Source organism: Jaculus jaculus, chromosome 7 (assembly GCF_020740685.1).
Source record: "Jaculus jaculus isolate mJacJac1 chromosome 7, mJacJac1.mat.Y.cur, whole genome shotgun sequence".
NCBI lineage: Eukaryota > Metazoa > Chordata > Mammalia > Rodentia > Dipodidae > Jaculus > Jaculus jaculus.
Window position 1 is genome coordinate 153,747,885 of NC_059108.1, and position 22,390 is coordinate 153,770,274.

General features: G+C 47.6%; 1 protein-coding gene across 1 annotated transcript in view; it reads right to left on the reverse strand.

Moving 5' to 3' along the window:
• LOC123462352 (proline-rich protein HaeIII subfamily 1-like) overlaps positions 1–22,390 on the reverse strand; it is a 57,286-nt gene that overhangs the window by 12,877 nt on the left and 22,019 nt on the right. The gene's annotated exons all lie outside the window — the stretch shown is intronic.

Below are 22,390 nucleotides of genomic sequence, written 5' to 3' on the forward strand. Positions count from 1 at the left end.
GGGGACATTGTAAGGCACACAGTATATACACCTCGCCGGTCTGTGTGCGAGACGGGGCTTGGTGTCCTGTAACGAGTGCATTGCCAAAGCGACAGGTATAAATAGTGCACACTGTCCTCCGTGTGGGACAGGTACTAGTCTGACATTGGCACAACCCCTTCATTCACTGGTGCACTCCGTGCTTTCAAAACGTGTGTTGGGCTGGGGAAATGGCCCAGCGAATAAGGTGTTTGCTGTACAAGCGGAAGCACCTGAGTCTGGACCCCAGAACCCTTGTGAGGCTGCAGCAGGAGGCCCTGTCGTCCCCACACACTGAGGGCAAGAAGGAGAGGCAGAGGGAAGACTCTCCCAGAATCTGTGGGCCAGCTGGCCTGGTGCGTGCAGCAGCGAACAAGAGACCCTGCTTCAGAGAGGTGACAGGTGAGGGTGACACCCCAGATAGTCCTCTGGCCTCTATGTATGTGCCATAACCTGCAGACACCCACACTTACATATACACACCAACCCTCCCCCCCAAAAAAAATAAAAATAAATTAATAACAGTGTTTGTTGAATACTCACTCTGTGCCAGCACTTCATGGAGGTCAGGCACTCAACAGTGAGCAGGCCGTGGATGCTGCCCTTGGGTATTCAGTATATAGGGGGGAGAAACGAGCCAGCAAGATGGTGTGGCCCAATCTGGGATCAGATCTGTGGCGTCTAGGTCGTATGGCTATACAAAGGAGAGCCCTCCTTTGGATCTAGGTGTGGGGAATGTCTAAGGGGCTTCCTGAGAATTGATGGCAGTGGCCTATGGAGAAGGACACGGTTCTGGCCAAAAGAAGCCCTTCACTTGCAGGCTTAAAGGGAACCGTGGGAGGACTTCCATTACGAAAAAATCAAACCTTTGGAGGGATGGGAAACCTAGTTGTACCTTTTGCACAAGAAGCAGGTGAAGTTGAGCCAGATGAGTGTATGACGTGGAAGTGAAGATAGTGGGTTCAAGGACGAGGATCAAATTCCTCAGAAATGACCATTCCTGCGTCTTTTAGGAAATCAAGTATCATATATTTTGCCAACTAAAAATAGAACTACCATATGGCCCAACAATCCCACTCCTGGGTGCATGTCCAAAGGAAATGAAGTCGTTTCCCAGGTTCATAGCAACATATATCACAATAGCCAAGTAATAGAATCCATCTAAGTGTTCATAAGCAAGTGGCTGGATAGAGAAAATGTGCTGCATAAGCCAGGTGCACAGGGTGGCACATGCATCTGGAGTTCATCTGCAGTGGTTGGAGGCCCTGGCATGCCCATTCTCTCTTTCTCTCCTTTCCTCTCTCTCTCTCTCTCTCTCTCCTTCTCTCTCTTTCTCTCTCTCTACCACTCTTCCTCCCTCCCTCAAATAAATAAATATTTTTAAATGGTGTATTGAGGACCAGATGGATGTTCAGCAGTTAAGGTACTTACCTATAAAGCCTAATGACCCATGTTTGATTCCCCAGTACCCAGTAAAGCCAGATTCATAAGGTGGTGTATGCATCTGGAGTTCATCTGCAGTGGCTACAGGCTCTGGTGCACACATTCTCTCCCCTCCCCTATCTCTATCTACCTTTTTCTCTCACAATGCTTTCAAATAAGTAAATATATTTTAAATTATGTATTGACTATTTCAAAATACCTGGACGAGAAGACTTGCATGCATGTGTGTAGGTGTGTTCAAGTGTGTGGTGAGGTACATGTACATAGACATGGAAGACAGGGGAGCCCCAGTGCAGCTCCTCACGTGCTGTCCACTTTGTCTGGACAAGGTCTGTCACTGGGCCAAAGCTCACAAATTAGGTTAGACTGGCTGGGCAGCAAGCCCTAGGAATTTGGATGTCTCCACCTGCCCAATGCTGGGATTGCAGACACGTTCCACTACACCTGGCATTTCACATGACTATTGGGGCTCAAACTCAGGTCCTCATGCTTGCAAGGCCATCACTTTACTAATTAAACTATCTTCCCAGCTCAGATTTTTTTTTTTTTTTTGAGACAGGGTATCTCTATGCTTGCCAAAACTTCTAATATTCCTGTCTCAGCCTCCTGTAGTAACTCTTTAGTAGGTAAGAGACACCCCCAAAAAATGTATGAAGTGGTGTGGATAGTTTGAATGTATGAAATGTATGAATGGCCTCATAGACCCTGAGGTATCTTATTAAAATTGAGTTTGCAACTTCAGCCCCTACCAGGCAGATTCCTGGTAAAAGGGAACCTGTCACTGGGTGGATCTGAATTCCAGCCCAAAGGTGTGTGGTGAGAGTTTTGGGTTTTTGTTTTCCCTGCAGTTTTTTCTCTCTGCTTGGATCCGTGACAGGGAGCCGGTTTCTCCTGCCATTCATGGAACCTCCCCTGGATCTATAAGCTTGAATTAAGCCCATTCCTCCCATAAAGGGAAGTTCCTGCCAGCAACGTGGAACTGACTACAACATGGTGTGCACGCTAAATGCCCTGATGAGATCATCGCACCACGTCTACATTTACCAAATCCCACCCGTACCCCGTACACGCATGCACTGGAGATCTGTCCATTAAAAACAAAAAAACACAACTTGAATAACTTTCCGTTCTTCCACACTACTCTCAGCTCTCCAAACCTTCCACGTCCCCGTTGAGCTGGCTTCTGTCACGTGGTAGAGTTGGGGGAGGCAACCCTTTAGTCTCATAGGCAATCCCTGGCAAAGCCTGTGACTTGAACCTGGGTGTCCTCTTTGGTGGTCTTGCACAGGAAAAGCCTGGTCATCATACATGACCCTCCCTGACCTACCAGACCTTGCCCACAGCTCCAGTTTTTGGGGGAAAAGTATGAGCCCGGGGAGGAAGCCGAGCCCATGTTAGGCAGAAGTGTGGTGTGACCAGGGACACTGGCCTACGTTGGCTGCAGGATGCTGATTCATTGTTCTCATGTTAACAAGACAGCTAATGAGTACGGGGGGACGTGACACACAATGGCTCAATCAGGAAAGTGCTTGCCTTGCAAGCACGAGAACCTGAGTTCAATCCCAGGTACCCATGTAAGTGCTGGCTGTGGTGACCCATGCCTCTGATACCAGTGCTGGGCAGGTAGAGACAAGAAGATCCCTGGGGCGTGAGAGGCCCTGTCTCATGGCATTCCTGAGGATGAGGGCACCCAAAGTTGTCTTGTGGCTTCCATGCTCACTCACACACATGAAATCACGTAACACACACATGCATACCACAGACACACATGTCCCACCCCTCCCCAAAGGCACAGAAGTTGAAGCAAAGAAGACTCACGTGCGTAGGAAAGATGCTGGCTCTGGTGCTTCTTTCATACACCGAAGAGGTCACCGAGTGAAGGAATCTCGACCTCGCTGAGGAGGTGGGACAGACTTGGAGTTGGGACAACTGAGGCCAGCCAAGACAGTGGGGAAAAGGAAAGAGAAACTTGAAAGAGGCGCCACCAACCTCAGTCAGCTGGGGATTTCTTTCAAAGGGTTTCACTAGCTCTTCTGTGTGTCCCCTAAAAGGTCTCCTCAGCCCCCGGGGTTATAGCTGTGTTTTCAGAACAGGGACGAGCACTGCGGCACTGGATCAGTGGTGGGCAGATCACAGCACACAGCCCAAATGCAGCCCAGTGGCAACTTGGTAACGCCTGTGTGGGGCACATCCTCCTGTGCACTTGTGTGACGTTGCTGGGAACTGGGCACACCTGATGTAGAACAACCCAATGCCATGGCTGCCTTGGTAAGGAATTCCCCTCCACCTGTAATATGTAAGCAAAAACTGAAGGCCTGAAAAGCTGCGATTTGGACTGGAGAGATGGCTCGGTTGTTAAGATGCTTGCTTGCAAAGCCTAATGACCCAAGTTCATTTCCCCAGTACTCATGTACAGCCAGACACACACAATGGTGTGTCCCTCTGGAATTTAATTGCCTTGGCCAGAGGCCTTGGTGCTCCCATTCTCTCTCTCTCTCTCTCTCTCTCTCTGTTTCTCTCTTTCTGATTGTAAAAAAAAAAAAAAAAAGTTATTTTTCCATGATTATTAAAAAAAAGTTATTTTTAAGGCTGGAGAAATGGCTTAGCAATTAAGGTGCTTGCCTGTAAAGCCTAAGGTCATGTGTTTGACTCTCCAGGACCCACATAAGCCAGACGCACAAAGTGACACAAGTGTGCAAAGTCACACACGCACACAAGGTGGTGCACACATCTGGAGTATGATTTCAGTGGCTGGAGGCCCTACCATGCCAATTCTCTCTCTCTCTGTTGCTGTCACATAAAAAAAAGCCAATCTCTTGAGCCTGCCTCAAAAAGAAAAAAGTTCTTATTTTTAAAAGCTGTGATTTTATTGAAAAGTCCTCAAGAGAATTCTAAAGTCCCTTTGAGATTATAAGAGGCCAGTAGATAATGACAATTATTCAAATCCCCTTTGCTGTCTGACAGTCCCAGTTGTCACAGCAATAGACACATAATCCACCCACAGAACACCGTCAGTATCGTAGGATCTCAAGTCTATAGTTTCCCATACCAGCATTCGATGCTCTCCAGTGAACATACTGGCTTTCTCTGCCCATTTAATATGGCAAGATAGATGATGTGTGAATCCAGGCAATCTCAAAGGAAGACATCTGCTGACATCTTTCACACCGAATCCTCTCCCAGTGGGGAGAAAGCACTGACGTATAAACTCGCTGATGAAACAAGTGAACAGATCGTTTCTGGACTCCCATCATAACCCAGGTGGCTCACGTGACGCTCTTGCTCGCAAGGCATTAGATTCGGTGGCAGGGACATTAATTGACTGGGCTTCTGTTGGGATCTCTAGGGACATCATTCAGTCAACTATCTGCCAGACTCTGCAACGGACACCTGACCTTGAAGGTCTGGCCATTTGGGTCCCAGCTGGCTTGACACCACCGTGATGAGGACGTGAGTTAAGACACGCAGCTGCAAAGCCCAGGATCCAGCGAGCAGCGCACAGAAGCATGCTTGCTTCCCAAGTGGGATCACCAAGAAAACCAAGACTGTCTCTGAAGAAAACAAAACCTGTGGCCATTTTATTCTCCTTTTCTTAGCTAGATTGAATAAAAACAGACTCAATTTCTCTAGCTCATGCCATCTGTTTCTGAAACAAGAGACAAGTGTCTCCTGTTGTAAACCACAGTAGACGTAAAGACGTAAAGGGAGAAAGTCCCTTTGTGAACAACATGGGCAAACACCAGATGGATAAGACTCCTTTGGGGTGTCGTGGTTGGGGGGGGGATGCTTCCCTGACCCTAAATAGCCCCATCTCATCCATACCAGGGTGAGTTCTAGGTATTGATTTTTCTGAAGCCCTTATTGCTTTGAGATCTGTATTCTTTTCACCCGTCCAAGTAAAAAGACAGCCAGAGAAAACTCATTGTACATCTTTTCCGTTTGCATTTTTCTTGTCTTTCCTTTTGTATCCAGGTCCCCGCATGGTGTTTAGAGGCACGGATCACCATGGGTGACATTCCCTTGCAAGAGGACAGTGTTCCTAGGACTTTTCCTCCTAGAGGCACTCAGCTGCTATTCCAGACCTAACACATCCGTTCTCTGGCAATTAACCACATGCAAAATCTATTTCAACTGAAGCTCACTTGCTGTCCTGCTAAGAGAAGTCTTAGTGTCATCCTGAGATTATTTCAAATCTTCTGAAACCACAAAAAAAAAAAAAAAAAAAAAAGCAGGGACTTCCACCTGACAAGATTCACACTAGACATCACCAACAAAAGCTAAAACAGGGCTGGAGAGATGGCTTCAGGTGTTTGCCTGCAGAGCCAAAGGATCCCTGGTTAACTCTCCAGGATCCAGCCAGATGCACAAGGGGAGGGGGGTGTCACTCATCTGGAGTTTGTTTGCAGTGGCTGGAGACCTGGCACACCCATTCCCCCCACTCTTTCTCTCAAATAAATAAATAAGCTCAGAACACCTTTGCAGAAGTACTTTTACTAGTGAGGGATTATCTACATGAGGTCAGCCTGGGGAGGAGTGCTGTGACGGACAGCTTTGATTAGGTTAATTGAGGTGAGAAGAGCCGCCTTAACTCTGGACAGCACTTTACTTCATGGGCCGTGGTCCTGAGCTATGGAAACAGAGCGAACCAGTTAAGCAGCAGCATTCGTGGCTCTCTGCCTCACGGTGCTGAGTGTGACAGCTCCCTTGAGCTCCTGCCATCAGGCCTTCCTTGCCCTGATGGACTGTGACCTGTATGCCAAAATAAAGCCTTCCTCCCCTAAACTGACTTTTGTTAGGTATTTTGTCCCGGCAACATGACAGTAACTGATACAGCCAGTCACTTCTCTGTCGTCTATTCCTGTCTTTGTTGGTGACACTGATGGACTGCTCTCAAGGCTGGGGCACTGTCTAGCTGCTCCCTGATGGCCTCTCCACAGGACCACGGGACACACAGGCCTGAAGCTCCCCTGGGGCTCCCACAGCAAGGACTCAAACAGTGTTGCAATACTCGGCTGAGAAGCAATTTCTGTTATTCTTTAAATGACAATGTGCAGTGTAAAGGCCAGAATGAAAATAGCCTTGTCTCCACTTAATTACAAATAACGTGATTCCTTTGTGCTCTATAGTTACCCTGGCTTTCAAGGTAAGCATGGAAAACGCTGTTGAGTTAACTGCTCTGTGTCCACACTAGCGCTCACTACTCTCGTCCAAGGATTCATATTAATGCAGCGAGTTCAGTTCTGCCGAGGAGATGGTCCCATAGTACTATCATTTTAGTAAAATTACTAAAAATGTGAAGACTGTCAACGCTCCTCATTTTCCTCTTGGCTTCAACGACCCATAATGTTAATTGCTCCGGTAGCAGAGACCGTGCTGCAGATACGTGATCAGGAGCCATTTCTTAGCCCACTCCTCCACCACGCGCATCTCACTAACCACGCTGCCCTGCTGAAGGGAGCTTCCTGCTGCGGCCTCAGTCACAGCGAAGGAGAGAGTCTCCGGAGTGCCAGGAAGGCAATGCTTCCTCACCTTGTCTTTCCAATCAAGATCTTTGCTAAGACATTTATTTATTTATTTATTTCAATGCAGCAGCAGGACGCCTGCTGGTCCTGTTAGAGGCTCTGCGTAAAGCTGATCTACTTTAAGACCCCAGCATTAGAATCCTGTAAAGGGAACAAGGAGGGTGGGGCTCTGGATTACTCACAAAAAAGGAGGAATTTGGGGGTGGGGGAGGTGACTCAGTGTTTAAAGGTGCTTGCTTACAAAAGGGGATGATCTCATAAAACCGAGGAATGTTGAATGACGAGCATGCAGATATTAATAACCCCTCTTGGCAAATTTCCAAAGGCATTTCACTGAGAAAAGAAAGCTGATGGTTAGCAGGGAGTGGTGGCTCACACCTTTGATCCCAGCACTCCAGAGGTAGAGGTAGGAGGCTTGCCATGAGTTCAAGGCCACACTGAGACTACATAGTGAATTCCAGGTCAGCCTGGGCTAGAGTGAGACCCTACCTCGAAAGAAACAAAAAAGAAAAAAAAGAAAGAAGAAGAAAGAAAGGAAGGAAGGAAGGAAGCAAGCAAGCTGGTGTTTGCAATTGAGCTGGAGAGATGGCTTAGCAGTTAAGGTGTTTGCCTGCAAAGTCAAAGGACCTGGGTTTAATTTCCCAAGATCCATGTAAGCCAGATGCACAAGGTGGCGCATGTGTCTGGAGTTTGTTTGCAGTGGCTGGAGGCCCTGGTGTGCCCATTTTCTCTCTCCCTTTCTCTCTCTGAAATAAATAAATAAATAAAAATATTTTATAAAAGACATGCAGATCGGGCTGGAGAGATGGCTTAGTGGTTAAGCGTTTGCCTGTGAAGCCTAAGGACCCCGGTTTGAGGCTCGATTCCCCAGGACCCACGTTAGCCAGATGCACAAGGGGCGCACGTGTCTGGAGCTTGTTTGCAGTGGCTGGAAGCCCTGGTGCACCCATTCTCTCTCTCTCTGCCTCTTTCTCTCTGTCTGTCGCTCTAAAATAAATAAAATAACAACAATTTTTTTTAAAAAAAGACATGCGGCCCATCATGCACTGTCACCATCGGTGTCCCCATCATCAACATCGCCAGCTGTACTTGATCCTGTTCTGCGCTGGGCACTGTCACATGTGGTACCAACCTGCTGACCACAAGCTCACTTCTAGCACAGCGCATGGTCCCCACTTTAGAGCCGAGACAGCGATTCCCAGAGACAATGTGATCTGTAATCTTCAAAATTCCAGAATTCTAGACTGAAGAGATGGACCTTTCAAACTGTGAGAGGTTACAGATTTAATGGTAACCAGAAACTATTTCTATCTGACCAGCAGGGGCTCTTGCTAATAAAATGCAACATCTTAGGTCATGAACATAAATGAAGAACTTTCTAGAAATAAATTCTCTGTTTTCAGAGTACTAAACGCACAATAGCCCTCAGAAGGAGGTGTCACTACCTTACTTTTTACAGAAAGAAAAATGGTTTTCCATCTCTTGCCTGTTTATTTTTTTTTCTCAACCACAAAGTTTTTAGCTGCCAGGAACCTTGTTAGCATGTCATTGTTCTCCACTCCATTTTCAGAGCTCATTGAAAATGCACATCAGAAGGATAAGTCTCTAAAAGCTTCCAGCCCCTGCTGGTCTTCGCAAGGATGACTCACCGACTGCATGCCATAGCGGCTTGCATGTGCCAAGAGCCAAGTCCCGCTCCTGGCATGAACAGAATAGGAAAGGTAGATGAAGGTGACATCAGGGAGAAGTGAAAGTGCAGGTGTAGTTTCTCTGTTTTCTTGTCAATGTTTCACCAATCTAGAAGTGCATGGCATTACTGGTGTGTGTGCGTGCGTGTGTGCGTGTGTGTGCGTGTGTGTGTGTGTGTGTGTGCGTGTGCTCGCATGCACGTGCGCGTGTGCCTGCATGTGTGCTAAATCAGATGGCTTGAGAAGTTACGCGAGGGGAGATGCCAATACTCACACAGAGACGGCAGGCAGCAAGAGTTTGAATTGATAATCCCCAGGGGAAGGCAGAAAGAAAGAGAGGAAGAGAAAAGGGGAAAGGGGAAAGAAGGAAGAGGGGAGACTGGAAAATGGCTCGGCAGTTAAAGGTACTTGTTTGAAAAGCCTGATGGCAGGGTTGACTTCTCCAGTACCCACCTAAAGCCAAGCACAGAAAGTGGTGCATGTGTCCGGAGTTACTATTTGCAGCAGCAGGAGGCCCTGTCATGCCCATCTTCTCTCTCTCTCTCTGTCTGCTTAGTAAATATTTTAAGAAAGAAAGGTGGGAGGAAAGAAAGAAACACAACTAAAAAAAAAATCTGTCCCACAGACTTAAAATCTGTTGGCTCAGCCAAGCTTTGCTGGCATCACAGTGATGTGTATATGTCTACTGTGCTCCTCTTGAGTTTTATGACTGCAAAGTGACTAGTCTCCATCTGTTCTGAGCTAAGTGTGGTGGAAGAGTGATAAAGAAAATATGATTTTTCTTTGAGTCAACAGACTGGCCTTTTTTATGTGAGAGAGCAAGGAAAAGAGAGAGAGAGAGAATTGAGACACCAGGGCCTCCAGCCACTGTAATCAAACTCCAGGCACATGTGCCACCTTGTGTGCATGTGACACCCTCCATGCTTGCCTCACCTTTGTGCATCTGGCTTATGTGGGACCTAGAGGGTCAAACATGGGTCCTTAGGCTTTGCAGACAAGTGCCTTAACTGCTAAGCCATCTCTCCAGCTCCACCTCCCCTTTATTCTGAAGGAAAATGTAACTAAAAATATCTGTGTCTGGCAGGGTATGGTGGCACACGCCCTTAATCCCAGCACCTGGGAGGCAGAGGTAGGGAGGACCACCATGAGTTTGAGGCCACCCTGAAACTACATAACGAATTCCAAGTCAACCTGGGCTAGAGTGAAAGCCTACCTCAAAAAGCAAAGTGGAAGTCAGAAGTTGGGGTGTCAGCTCTCCCCTTCTTTGAGACGATGTCTCTCTTATTGTTTTGCCATTTGATGTGCACCAGTCTAGCTGGCCTGTGAGCTTCTGGATTCTCTTGGATCTGCTTCCTATCATCATAGGCACCTTGAGATTACAGATGCATGTGCCACCTTGCATCTGGATTTACATGGATGCTAGGGGAGTTGAACTTGAGTTTGGCATGTCTGCATATCAGCCACTAAGTCATCTTCCCACCTCCATGAAAATATAACTTAAAAATATGACTTGGGAATACTGACCTAAAATTTAGCCCAATGCTGCCATTCTCTTCCATGAATAAAAGACAAACTAATCAATATGCATCACAAATCCAGCCCCAGGCCTGGGCCCAGGATATCTTTGGTGCCCTGGGATAAGACCATACAGTGTGAGAAATCAGAGCCCATAGAGAGAGGTGTGGTAGCTTGAAGGAAATGTCCCTCGTGAGCTCATGTGTTTTGAACAGTTGGTTCCCTGCTGAAGACTATTTGAGAAAGTTATTGGGCCATTGGGAGGTGGAGCCTTGCTGGAGAAAGTCAATCTCCAGTAGTGGGTTTTGGGGTGATCTAGGCCAGCTCCAAGCCCAGTGCTTAGACTACTTCCTCCCTGCTGCTGTGGAGATGGGATGCCTGCCTGGCCATCTGCTCCTGCCATGACACAACTGTGAGCTGGAAATGAACCCCTTTCTTCTATCCCTGCTTCTGATTAAGAGTTTAGTTCCAGCAATAAGAAGATAACTGTTAGAGAAAGGGTTATTACACCTGTCAACACCTTGCTTGTTTGCTGCCCTTGGTCCTCAAGTGTGTTGTCCGGGAGAAGTTCACAGGAACTAAAGGTCCCTCTGCTTAAGTAGCAAACAACACACAGCCTGTAAAAATTCTGCTGGGGTCATCACTGAAGCAGACCAAAAATGAACCCAACATGGCTCAGGGAAATTTTGCCGAAGAGGGAGCGGAAAGAATGTCAGAGCCACATGTTGGGTCATGATATGCAGAAACATTTATCCTACCCATAACTGTGGGCTAACTCCACAATGTGTGACCCATATACCTCAACAAGGAAGGGCCAAGGGGAGGGGTTAGGTCATGGATGAGCCTAATAATGGTACCAAATTGACTGTTAATTCGCTGAGTACAAAACTAATTAATAAAAAAAAATTCTGCTGGGGGTTATTTCTCTTTTACACAGGGCTGGTAGGGACAAAAGCAGTAACAGTCATTGACTGGACACCTGTGATGAGCCCTGCAAAATGTTGGCATCTCACATCCTGTTTATTTAATCCTTTGACCAAACCCAAGAGAGGTTGGCTGTGCACACCCTCTCAGAGACGAGAGCTCAGGGTCAGAGGTGGCCAGACAGTGAAAGCCCCCATTCCACTTATCTTTTTCTGGGTAACAAACAGCCACAATACGTAGGGATCCACAACACACTTATCTCACCATTATTACTGTGCATCAAAAACAGGAGCCCAGTTTCACTGGGTCTTCTGTTCCCAAGGCTGACTCTGGCATGCCAGCCGGGTCCCCTATCAAGGCTCAGTGGGAACATGTCTATCTCCGGCTGCTCCTCATGACGTTGTTGGCACAGTGAAGTGCCTTGAGGGAAGCTGGACCTGGCATAGACTTCCCAGATGACTTTTGGCCACAGCCATCCTTCACTCCCTGCCACATGGGCCACTTCTTCAGCTTGCAGGCTGTGCCAGTCAGGAAGGCATCGAAGGGCATGTTAGAAGGATAGACCCACAGTCTTATGTAGCCGAATCGCCAAAGTGATGCCCTCTCACCTTGCTGCATTTTATTTTGAATTTTTTTTTAATTTTTTATTTATTTATTTGAGAGTGACAGACACAGAGAGAAAGACAGATAGAGGGAGAGAGAGAGAATGGGCACGCCAGGGCTTCCAGCCTCTGCAAACGAACTACAGACGCGTGCGCCCCCTTGTGCATCTGGCTAACGTGGGACCTGGGGAACCGAGCCTTGAACCGGGGTCCTTAGGCTTCACAGGCAAGCGCTTAACCGCTAAGCCATCTCTCCAGCCCTGCATTTTACTGATTAAAAGAAAGTTGCCTCTAATCAAGAAAAAGAGATTTTTCATATCTTCCATGGCTCAGGGTCCATTGCGGAAGAGGTGGAGGAAAGAATGTAAGAGCCAAAGGAAGGGTAGGACTCCTTACAATGTGCTCCTCCAGATACAAAATGGCCTGGATATCCATGACCTCACAGTGCCTGACACTACCTACACAAGACCATCATAATAGGAGGAAAAGATGATGACCTCAAAATAAAAGAGAGACTGGGAGGGAATATGGTGGAGAGTGGAGTTTCATAGGGGAGAGTGGGGGGAGGGAGGGCATTACCATGGGATATTGTCAACAATCATGGAAGTTGTAAATAAATAAGTAAAAAGAAAAAGAGATATTTTACAAAATGTGAATGCCAGGAGGCTGTAAGTATGGAGATCTCAGAGTGCACCAGCACCTCCCCTGCTGAGTTCCAGTTGTGCCTCTCCAGGATCCTGTCTCCCAGCTTTCTCCATTGGCTTCCTTCTCCTCACCAGGTCCTCATGTCCCTGGAGGCCCAGTCCCAGCCACCCCTTGTTTGTCCACCCAGCCTTCCTCCTTTGGGCTTTCTCGTGGACCCGCAGACTTCATAGCAGCAGACACATCAACTATGAGACATTGCTGTTGCCAATCGTTTTTTAAAGTTTTTAAAAAATACTTTTATTCATTTATTTGAGAAGGAGAGAGAGGGGCAGATAGACAGAATGGGCATACCAGCGTCTCTAGCCACTGCAAACGAACTCCAAACACATGTGCCACCCTGTGTATCTAGCTTTATGTGGGTACTGGGGGATCAAACCTGGGTCCTTTTTGGCTTTGCAGGCAAGCATGTTAACCTCTAAGCCATCTTTCTTTTTCTTTTTCGTTTTCTTTTTCTTTTTACGTAAGCTTGTTTTGTGGATGCAAGACTGCCTTTAAGCAGCATACCTCACACCATGTGCTATGCTGCCCCAGGCACCTACAGCATTTCTTTAGGGTCATATACAGGAAGAAAGAGAGCACAAAGTTATGAACTGGAGCCGGCGTGGCGGCGCACGCTTTACTCCCAGCACTCGGGGGGCAGAGGTAGGAGGATTGCAGTGGGTTCAAGGCCACCCTGAGACTACATAGTGAATTTCAGGTCAGCCTGGGCTAGAGTGAGACCCTACCTTGAAAACACAAGAAAAAAAACTTAGGAACTAAAGACCCCCCCCGCCTGCCATGTCACCAAACACACATGTCCATCCATGTCAGCTTGACGTTGGAGATTTGAAGAAAGTGTTCAAGCTCAACAGAAGGTCGGAAGCCATGATGGGGAGGCAACCTTAAGCATGATAATTAGGTGTTCTGTGCGACCCATCACTGTGTCTGGAAAAATCTACATAAAAATTCAAATTCAGTCCTTTGTACCGAAGAGGACTCTCAGGCACTGCGGAGATGGCGGGGGCGTGGGGACAGTGAGTAGTCAGGGAAGGGAGAGGAGAATTTTCTACTTTGTGTGTCCTCTTGTGTTCCTTCAGAAGTGTCCTTCCTCCCAACTTCACTGTTCTCTCTTTATTTTAGACCCTCAGATTTCCTCACACAAAGGCCTCAATGGGCTCCTCCTGGCTCCTGACCTTCTGTCTCTGACCGCCACTTCATGGGTCAAGAGAGTTTCCCAGAATATGGTGGTAACTGTGTCATTCCTTTCCCTAAGTTCCCTCAGTTATGCCCATTCCCCGAAAGGCAAAGGTCAAATCCTCAGTTGGTTCATGAGGCCTGTCACTGACAGTGGTCACCCGGGGACGTCTTACACCTTTTGGACAACCTCTCCACATGTTGACAGTTTCCACACACAGTCCCCACATTCCCGTGGTGGGCTGCAAAGTGGCACCAGCAGCGCTTCCTGTGGGCAGGACGTGGGCATGCAGCCCAGGTTCTCCCAGCCAGCTCTGCCCTGTGAGAAATGGAGTGGCAGGCGAGGAAGCAGGCCCCGGCGTACCCTGAGAGGTGATCTTCCACCAGGCATGCAGCAGAAACAGCTGATCTCTGGGGTAGCTTCTGGTGTCCTGTCTGGGATTACTGGCACCCAGCGGTGGGCACTGGCAACGATGATGTTGTGGTGGGTGGGTGGGTGGGTGGCTTAGCTGCAGCTTATGACTACACGTGTCTGTCAATGGAGTCTGTAATTGGCCACCAGGAATTCTGATTAATGCATGGTCTTTTATGCCCCTGCTCTGACAAATGTCTTCAGCCTCCCCCTCCCTCCTGGAACTTTCCTACATATTCCATGCTGTAATCTCACTGTTTTACAAATATATTCTTCCTGTCTCTCCTGGGCTTCCCCATAGCATGCACCTGGTGTCTGAGGCATTCTTAGCTGTTCCTTGTTTTACCTGAGTTTCTCCTATCCAGTTTTGAGTGTTGACTCCTCTCTCTCTCTCTCTCTGTGTGTGTGTGTGTGTGTGTGTGTGTGTGTGTGTGTTCAGGTACACATGCATGTGTGCATGTGGAGGCCACAAGTTAGTTAATAGTTAATGTTGAGCATCTTCCCCAATCACTCCCTACTTTAGTTATCTATTTATTTTTGAGCTACAGTATCTCACTGAATCTAATCACTGATTAGCTAGCCAGTTACCAGGGTTGCTCCTATTTTTCTTTTTCTTTTTCTTTCTTTCTTTCTTTCTTTTTTTTTTTGCCTCCACTATGCTGGAATTACAGGCACATGCCACCCTGCCTGGCTGTGACTAGGGATCTGAACTCCAGTCCCCAGGCTTGTGTGGTAAGCACTCTGCCTGCTGAAACACCTCCCTACCCCCTGGATCCTGACTCCACGTCTGTAATAAAGGTTTTCCTTTGACCCACACTTTCTTACTGCAGCTTATCCGTGATTGCATTTTAATCGACAATTCAAGTGTGTACATCTGCCCCTGAACTCTGGGCTCTGGGTAGGGAGCGTGCTGACTCTGTCCACTGCTCGCAGTGGGTGGCTCCTGCTCTGCCTGTCCTTTAGTCTCGGAAATGTGCTACAACGAGAACTGCTACCTTCTGCTGAGTCCCACCCACCTGCCTCAGTGGTGGGGAGGGGGTGGCACCTGACACAAGCAGAGTCCAAAGTGCCAAAGCATGAGACGTTTACTATTTCTTCCTGTCACTTCTTTCTCCTCTAATAAGTCACCACAAAGTCAGTGTCTTACAACACGCTACCTCACAGTTTCTGAGAGTCAGGATGTGGCCGTCACTTTCCTGGGACTTTGCCTCCAGGCCTTATCTAAAAGCTCAAATGGGGCAAGGTCTTCTTTCAAGTCCACGTGAGCACTCAGGCTCTTGCTGCCTATAATGGTCAGCTTCACGTTGCTGGGATGAACTTCCAAGCCAGGCACCATTTATGGGAGGAACAGACTTATTGAAGCTTACAGATTCAAGGGAAGTTCCCTAATGGCGGAAGAAGCTGGCCCCTTTTCACAGGCCCACAAAAGAAGAGAAGCCACCACCAGCACCACAAGCAAGCATGCTCCAGAAAGCCAGGCAGAGCTCCGGCTGCTTTCCATGCGCCTTAGGCTGGGGTTCCAGATCCACTACCAGTAACACCTTAGCACTGGACCCTAGGATCTGTCCACCGTGACACCTCCTCCAGCCAGGCAGCTGGAAATCTAAGAAATGTTGTTTGTTCATTTTGTTTTTCGAGGTAGGGTCTCACTAGCTCAGGCTGACCTGGAATTTGCTATGTGGTCTCAGGTTGGCCTTGAACTCACAGCGATCCTCCTACCTCTGCCTCCCAAGTGCTGAGATTAAAGGCATGCGCCACCACGCCCAGCCAACAAGCTTTAATAATACTGAATCTAGGGCTAGAGAGATGACTTAGTGGTCAAGGTGCTATCTACAAAGCTAAAGGACCCAGGTTCAATTCCCCAGGACCCACATAAGCCAGATGCACAAGGTAGCTCATGTGCCTGGAGTTTGTTTTCGGTGGCTAGAGACCCAAACATGCCTAGTCTCTCTCTCTCTCTCTCTCTCTCTCTCTCTCTCTCTCTCTCTCTTCCTCTCTCTTTCTCTCAAATGAATAAATAAAAACAAAATATTTTTTAAAAAACTGAATCTACTGGGGTCATCCATTCAAACTACCACATTGCTCAGAGGACCAAATGTCTCCACGTGTTGTTGACTGCTATTAGCAACAGGCTACCTTTAGCGGAAGGCTGCCCTTGGTTCCTCACTACCTGGGCACCTTCAACTTGTCTGCTGGCTTCATTCTAGCCTGCAAAGGAAAATACATTGACAAGAATGTGCTGTTATGGTCTTATGTAACATGATCACAGAGGGGATGTCTGCTCATTTTTTCCAGACCCTGTTAGAAGCAAATCTCAGGTCCTACCCACACTCACAGGTAAGAGATCACATAATGTTTAGAAGTAAAGGAAGTTGGGGTAGTTGAGGGGTCATCTAAAACCCTGTTTTCTACAGACATGGCTGGAAGAAGTCATTTGGATTAAAGGAACAAAGCAGGAAGAGTGAAGAATGAATACCCAGGGACTTACAGATTCTCACTGCAGAGTACTCAAGTCTCAGCCAGAATATTAGAAATTCAGTTAGTTGGTCCAATGAATTAGCTCATCACTTTCCCTTTCCCCACAGAAGCCAGTGTGTTTTGTATTCATTTTTGTCATAGTTCATATGCCATTTTTGTAGTTACCTTCTTTTGTGGGGAAAAAGGGTTATTTTGGCTTACAGACTCTAGGGGAGGCTCCATGATGGCAGGGGAAGATGGTGGCCTGAGAAGAGGTGGACATCTCCTCCTGGCCACCATCAAATGGACCACAGGAGGAGGAGAGTGCCCTGTAGTTACCTTCCTGTTGCTGGTAGAAAGCAGTAAATCCAAAGTAGTTTGGGGGAGGAAAGGATTTATTTTGGCTTGTAGACTTGAGGGGATCTTTCATAGTGGCCGGGGAAAACGTGGCATGAGTTTTCACCTCCTGGCCAACAACAGATGGACAATGGCAGCAGGACAGTGTGCCAAACACTGGCAAGGGGTAGCTGGATACAACACCCATAAGCCCACCCCCAACAATACGTCCTCTTCTGGAGGCTCCAGTTCCCAAAATGCCACCAGTTGGGGACCTAGCATTCAGAGCACATGAGTTTATGGGGGACAACCTGAATCAAACCACCACAGCCACTGTATTGCTAGTGCCCAACATGGCGTGTGGATAGTGAGAGGTGTCCCTGATAGTCTATTACATCAAATTGAGACTACTCAGATAGCTGAGCCATGTTTAGGTAGTTGGTTGTAAGTCGCCAAATCACTAGATGTTGGAGGTTTTCACCTTGCTCGTGTCATATTCCGAAGAAGCCAACAGTGCAGAGAAATAACTGAGTAATTTATTCTCATCTCCAACTAGTCACTTAAACCAGTCACGTCAACAGAGCTAAAATAAGGCTCTAAACTCTGACGGTGAATTTGGCCAGCTCGGATTGAAACAAGACTCTGAGGCTGGCAGAAGGCTGGCTCAGCACCACGGACAGCAGCCCGCGGTGGTCAGCACCTCTGCATTTCAGCCGTGACCTCCCCAAGTGCTTCTTGGGACCACAAATTAAAGATTGAAATAAAAATATCTGGTGTACCAAGTAAAAACTTGGAGGGTGCAATCATTAGTTTTGACATGATTCACCCTCTCAATGTATATGAGGACTATGTAGCATATTCTTCTTGTGGCTGTGACGGATACCATTCTCCTTAATGCTTGCCAGACAAGGAATTTAGTTTAGTTGCTGTTTTTTAACAGGCCCTCAGTAATTCTTGATAATCAATTTGTTTCAGAAAGAAATCAGCATTCTTGCAGTTCAATGATCTAAAAATATGCTCTGGGAAAAATGATTTTATAGCCTTATGCAGAATGTATGTCTCTTTCTTTCCTTCTTTCTTTTTTCTTTTTTGCTGAATAATGTTCTTTGTTTCTGCAGAGTCGTGTACATTGCACCTCTGGTTTGGTTCACATAGTCAAAATGCTAGAAATGTTTGGCTTGCTGTTTTTACTACTTGAAGGCTGTCAGCATGCATCTTGGCATGGCTGGAAGTGGCCCTCAAGGGGTTCTCCTGACCGTATTTGTAAAAGGTGATCTCCCCAATTTGCTAGTTGCAGAAATTTGAACATAAATACTTCCAGCTGAAAGATAAATTTGACCTGTTTAAAAGCTCTCTGATTCTGGGGTTTTAAGACACGGGGAGGCAGCCGATTATAAACATTAAATGAGAATCGCCCCTGTTCATAGTAACAGTGTCATTGCTGCTACTGAGGGATGAGAAGAGCAGACATGTACTCTCCCCGTGGCACACAAAGAAAGGCAGGGGCAAGGTGGGTAAAACGCTCAGATCCTAGGGCTGGGGAGACGGCTCAGTGGATGAAGCGCTTGCTGCACAAGTGCGGAGACCTGGGTTTGGATCCCCAGAGCCGCACAAAAGCAAGGTTGGCGGTGCAGGCCTGCCATCCCAGCTCTGGGGAGAAGGAGACAGGGGAATCCCTTAGGGCTTGTTGACCAACTAATCTAGACAAACCAGTGAGTTCTGGGTTCACCGAAAGACGCTGACTCAAAAAGTAAGGTGAAGAAGTGATCGAGGATGACACCTGGCGTGCGCCTCTGGCCTCCACACATGCATATGCATTCGCCCATATACAGAGTACACATGCACAGAGATAGCCCACATATATGCATAGCATGTGCACGCGCGCGCGCACACACACACACACACACACACACACACACACACACACACACACACTCATAAAGAACTGGGTCCCAAGGGAGCTGGGAGGGACTGTTGGAGACTCATGCACTGAGGCTCAGATTCCAGTTAGCGGCAGCTGGCTCCATCTTCTCCAGCGTGCATTGTGTGAGCTCCTCAAAGCCACGATCTGTGCTTTCCTCTGGACATCAGTCCTTTCCCTATACCAGGCACTAGGGTCACACCAAGGCTCCTTGCTTGGGAAGGAGCGACTCTGTAAGGCACACCATTCAGACGCAGCTCTGTGCCGTACAGAGACAGCTTGCTTTCTCCGCTGAATTACATCTTAGAACTTTCTCTTTCTTTGGGTTTTCTGTGGAACATAAGAAGTTGTAAGATTCCAAAAAAAAAAAAAAAGATGCCAATTTTTCTATACCTTATAGAAAAAAGTCTTTAAGATGGCAGGAATGATGATAAAGTATGATGAAGGACTATGCACAGAGATAGTTGCTTTATTACTCCTGGTAGCATTTAATTAAAAATTTAATATAGGAATCTCAGGAAATCACTCTTGAAGGCCCCTATATGAAGCCCCATTTCTCAAAAGCTGAGAGCCACTGCTAGCTTTCACCAGTGTATCTCAGTAAAGTGACAATTCACCCAGAAGGGTGCTGCCTGGGCCAGTGGCACCTCGCTTTGTGATGAACTGAGAAGGTATCTGCCTGTGACCAGGGCCAGTTTGGTTCTTTCTGTAGAATGGGATCTCTAGAAGACGGTGGGATTTCTTATCTCTACCAGTTACTAACCTTGAGGAGGAAGTTTGTCCCACGCTCAGTTTCTCTGTCAAATGTGGACCATCGGCTCATCTCAGAGGCTCTTTATGAGAGTTGGTTAATGTACATAAAAACTCTTTGTGATTCTGAGTTGAATTTCACCACTTCCTTCTCTTCTTCTTTCTTCCTTTTCCCACCTTCTTTCCTTCTTCTTCTCACTTGAAGTTATTTCCATGCATTGGAAGAATATCACCTGCTTTTTTTGTTTATTTTTATTTATGAGTGACAGACAGAGAAAGAGGCAGATAGAGAGAGGGGGAGAGAATGGGCACACCAGGGCCTCTGGCCACTGCAAATGAATTCCAGACATGTGCACTCCCTTGTGCATCTGGCTTATGTGGGTCCTGGGGAGTCGAGCCTCAAACTGGGGTCCTTAGGCTTCATAGGCAAGCACTTAACTGCTAAACCATCTCTCCAGCCCTCACCTGATTTTTAAGGAAAAAGAAACAGAACATAAGACTTCAGTAAGTGCATGAAGTCACAGCCCCTCCGGTTTGCCTCCGCTGCTCGCACTGGGGCAGAAGGAAGGGGAGCCTGAGACAGGCACATGGAGGACTCTTCTCGGCGGTGTTGAGGGGACAGCCCCAAGTTCCAGGCCTGGCCCAGCGTTGGTGACATTCTGAGTAGCTTGTTTCCATTCTCAGGGCCTCATCTTCCTTACCAGCACAGTGGACCAAGGACAAAGGCTTCTCAGCATGTGTGAACACGGATGTGACAGCCTTGTGTCACAAGAACCTGTGATAGTTTTGTCACCAATTAATGATGGAATTGAAAGCTCGAGGAAGGTTAAACTCTGAACAGCAGAGTGGCATGGCGGCATAGAGCTGTAATGCAAACACTGAGGCAGCTGAGGCAGGAGGATGGAGTGTGAGGCTCGCCTATGATACAGGGTGGGACTCTGTTTCCAGAGAGAGAGAAAGAGAGAGAGGGAGGAAGAAAGCAAACAAAAAAGTAGTTATTTTACTTCAAAGGTGTGGCCCCATGGAGTTCCGATAGTGTGTTTCACATGCAGGTAATTGAGCTAACTGCAGCTGAATTCCATCACTCGTGGAATGGGAACGGGAATGTGAATGTCGTTTTCTTCCTGTACCATTGCCGTCTACTCCTGCCCCCATTTGGAGCTGCTCCTTAGAGGGAGAGTGAGGCAGGCCCTGAGCCCAACTCCCAAGGGCAACAAAAAAGTTGTAGGGTGTTGTCAATCAAAGAAGGGACGGGGCAAGAGGAAGGGTCTTCTAGGATGTGTTGGTGATGGGGTGGGTCATGATTGGGCATCTCCTGCAAGTGTATCACTTCGACATTGAACTAATGGTATTTCTAGGAGCCTTCTCCAAATTTTACCTTTCTCATTATGTCTTGTTCCACTTGCCTTTGATGACTGGATACTCGGAGACATAAGCCCTCCACTTCACAGACTGCTTCACCATCGCCCTGTGAGCTATCTGCATCTCTCCCAATGAGCTCTACGGACAGAAACACCTGGAGCTGAAGAACAGGGAGGTGGCTTAGGGGACGTGGATTCTGGCTCATCTTGCAGAAATGTGAACTGAAACCCCAAGAGGCCATGAGATTCACAGGAGAGTTAGACGTATAACCCCTAGTCCTGCCTCGGGCCCTTCCCACTTCCTCAAACTGCTCCCAGCTCTGAAATCTGAGGCTTCCATACTTCCTACAGCATGGCTCCAGGCACGTGCTCCGCTCACCCAGGAAAGGAGGTTAGACTCCCAATGCACTAGACGCTGTCCTTGTGGGAAAGAACCCACTGGTGAGGGGCCGGGTGGGCAGCCAAAGTTCCAATTTGGTTATTTGGTGGCAGATTCCACCTGCTGGATATATTTTATAGCAACTCCAGAGATTGAGGGAAAAAAATCCTAAAACTAGCTTGGTGCCACACTATGAGCTACACGGGATATGTGCCAAGGCAAGAGGGTCACCTGAGCCCAGGTGTTTTGGAACAGCCTGAGGAATACAAGAAAATCCTCCAAACCAATGAAAGTCAAGCTCTGCATTGAACCAGGAAATGCTAAAGAGACCAGAGAGCCAGAAACTGATCCTCAAGGACCTGACCCTAACTCTTTGCCTAACTTCGTGTGACCCTCATGTCACCTGGGCTTTGCATCCATTCACTGGGTCAGATGGACTTTCAGTTCATTCTGTTAAAGCAGAGGGCCACATGGAGGTCAGGAAGGCCAAACAGACATGAGCAGACAGGCCTCCATCCCGTTGTCTCCCTGCTTTCCCGAGCCCCGATGGCGACCTTCTGCTCTGGCTGCTTTATAAATCCCAGGTCTTGCCCAAGCCATGTGCAGGCGCTCAGCCTCTCCATGACTCTTGTGCACATCTGTGATGGAGGCGGACACAGGGCCAGCATGTAGGGGCTGTGGAGGCCACGCGAAGCCAGGATGCGTGCAGGGCCCCAGGATGCGGTCAATGTTCACTAAAGGTTGGATGTTGAGCCTGTTTTGGAGGCTCAGTAAGTCTTTGGTTTCCTGGCCTGGCTGGTATGTTTCATGCTGAATAGGTTAGTGCTGAGGGCCCCCCCAAACCCAGAGCTCCCCACCAACAGGCAATGGCATTCTTTTCTGCTGACAGGCTCTTGTCAGTTCCATGCATTTTGCATGGCCCCCTCCTTTGGAAAGTGGGTTTTCAAAATCAGTGCAATTTAGAGTGACAGACTTTCTCCATGGCCCACTGCATTTCCATGAGCCCTGAACGGCTGGAGGAAAACCAGCCCATGCTTCTCAGTGAGTATGTTGGGCTGTGGAAATCCTTGGGCTATAAATAGCATGCGTGTGTTTTTTTAATATGATGGACTCATTTTCTCTGATCATAAAAATCCATGGCTTCTATTTTTAGCCACCGTGTTGCTCCCTAGCACTGAGGGATT